Genomic DNA, 3,065 nt, shown 5'->3' on the forward strand with positions numbered 1-3,065 from the left:
GTTATCCCTCACTCTTCCCATTTCCCCAACCCAATCTTGTTTATTCCCCGAAAATAGGAGCTAGTATTTATAGAAGCCTCATGATGTACTAACTATTGTTCTCAGCACTTTTCATGTACTAGTCATTTAATTATCACAACAGCCCTATGAGTAGGTGCTATTTTTTGCATATTCATTTACAGATGAAATGGCCATGACACAAATAGGTTAGGTAATTTACCCAGCTGGCACACGGCTGGTGAGTGTGAGAGCTGACATTCAAGCCCAAGCAACGTGGGGTTTGTTCTCTGTTCTCTAAAACTGCTAGGCGAGACTGTCTCCATTTTTCTTTCACATCGGAATCATTTCTTTTCTGCGATACTACAACAGCTTCTTAACTGGTCTCCATTAAATGCCTCTTTTCACATTATTTTTTTATTATAAAAATAATATATGAATACACTCTATAGGTAAATAAAATAGCAAAATACCATGAATAAGACAAAATCCCATTTGACCACCAGCTGCACTCCCAACTTTCTCCCCAAGTTCTGATGTGTCTCCTTCTAGATGTTTTTCTGCAAATGTATGTGCCTTTAAAAATATGCAGTATGGTTTGATAGATTTTTTAAATGAATGTGCAAATTGTATCAAATTGTATTTTTCTATTTATCCATATGTCTTCAAGAGCGTTCTAAATCAAAACAGTGTGACCTTTGAAAGAAGAGCCCATTCCCTTTCTTAAAAAACTACCCCCACCCCAAAATAAAGATATCATAACTCTGTTGAAGGGTTTTAGTATTGTTTTAGTATCAGTGGAATTAAGGAAATTCCCCCAAAGGAAAAAAAAATTTAAAGGAGTAACAAGTTGAGTGGTATCTCCACAGAAGGACGAGGAAGACCGTTTTATAGCAGCTAATACAGAGGTGAAACAATCCATAGGTTTTCCCATGCAGTTAGGGCCAGATTCAATTTTTGATAAAGTCTGTGTAGACAACCAGAACATTCTGTTTCCTTGTGCATCTCATTCCTGTAGCAACCTGGCACACTAGAATAACATTATCTGATCTAATGTTTTCATGGCTTGAATGTGTTTGCCTCTTAACTTGTGGACTATTTCTAGAATGTAAGCTCATGAAGACCAGAGTTACCTCTCTCTTATTTCCTGTCGCACCAGCATGACCTAGCCCAGTACGTGGCATGCGGTTGGAACTCAACAAATGTTTATTTGAATGAGTGAATGGAGCCCAAGGTATATGGCTAATTCTGATTACCAAGGCTTCATGAATTCTATGCCTGCATTTTTTTTCAAGCCCTAGAAAACAGGATGATTTGATCACCCATGGCCACGGCACACCGATCTAAGCAGTTATAGATCACCACAGACATGAATAACAACTCATCGAAATAATACCCTCCGGTGGCAGACTAGGAAGAGCTTCAGTTTTAGAGCCGGTGAGCTGAGTTAACAAACATCTCTGCCATTTGCTTGCTGTGTGACCTTGGGCAATTTTCTTACCCTCTCTTCAGTTTCCTTATCAGTAATAACCAAGACAATAAACCTTTCAGGATTTAGCGAGGACTAGATGAAAAACAAAATGTGCTAAAGCATCTAATAACATGTGAGACATTGAGTAAGTACTTGGTAAATGTCAGTTCTCCACCTATTTCTCCTTCCACCCACTCACTGCCCCCTTACTAATAATAAGACTTGGAGTTTATTTACCCCGATAAGTATTCCTCTTCTCTTGTTTCCATTTGTGGCAATGGGGGAACTTTTTTTTTTTCTTTTCTTTTCCAGGGCTGACCTACTGTTCTGTTGGAATCAGTCCCAGGGTTTGGGCTCTAGAGATTGCTTTGGACTGTGAAGCATTACGAGTCAATTCCAAGTACTATAGCACGTAACGGCACTGGGTATTGAAAAAAATTCCAAATTGTTGTAGCTATTTTATGGAGTGAAATGTATATCCAGAAGTCTATAATAGAGTTACCAAATATGGTGTTCAAAAACCCAAAAACCATCCAAAAATGATTCATCTCCTCAGAGAAATAAATTGCTATGTTGAATATTAAAACAGACACCTTGCTCTTGAGCCTAAAGTTTTCTCCAAAGGTCTCACAATTATAATTTCAAAACTGAATGTGATTCAAAGACGGAAAGATAGAATCTGTTACTTCCACCAGATTTAGGCTTTCACCCTGTGATACTCTTTACCCAAACCCCGCCATTTCTGCTACTCCAAATTCTTTTGAATCTACCTAAAAGCCCCTTATTTACAGAGTCTTGGAGCCTCAGCAACAATTGCATTTCTTCTGTCAGGTACACACCCTAACAAGTCATTCCAGGGCTTTGAGAAGAATTTAAGGAGACTCAGCTGAGCACCAACTTTCCCTTGTTAAAAATCTCCCTCTTCCCCAGCATGAAGAATGTCTTCCCACAAATCACTGGGGCAGAACCTTTGAGCTGCTACCTGCATGAATGATCTCTCAGCAATTAGACGTGTCTTTAAAGCATGATATACATTACTTCTCAACTTCATCCTGCATTACAACCTTAAGCAATGCCCTGCTTGATGAAAGCGATGTTTCTACTATCCTGGGTAGGTTCCAACCACAATGTTGGAGTGGAGATCAGTCTGAGCAGCCTATAAATCTTGTTTAAAGGCGTGAATCGAGTCCTTGCTTTGAGACATGAGGAGCTGGAGTATTTTCTTCATGTGCTCTTCGCCTGAAGATTACATCTTTTCCTCGAAGATTTAACAAGAGCCACCCAGTTAGAATTATATGCAGTAGGATTAGCTAAACACACTAGACCCTAAAGACAAGTAGCAGCTGGATTACTACGCCAGCTCACCTATTCATGAGAGCTGATCTCAGAGTTCTTTATTCACATAAAGCTCAAAACCCTGAGAAATTCCCATATCACTCATGCATCATCACAAAAGAAATCCAAAGTGGAAATTAACAGCTAGATGGGTCTGAATAGACCTAGAAAGAACTGTATTTTCTCAATTCTCGATCCCAAGATTTTTTTTTTTTTTTTTTGGTCTAAATATGCAGCTAAGACATGAATCCAGGTCATGCAC

The sequence above is a fragment of the Panthera onca genome, chromosome B4 (assembly GCF_046562875.1).
Source record: "Panthera onca isolate mPanOnc1 chromosome B4, mPanOnc1 haplotype 2, whole genome shotgun sequence".
NCBI lineage: Eukaryota > Metazoa > Chordata > Mammalia > Carnivora > Felidae > Panthera > Panthera onca.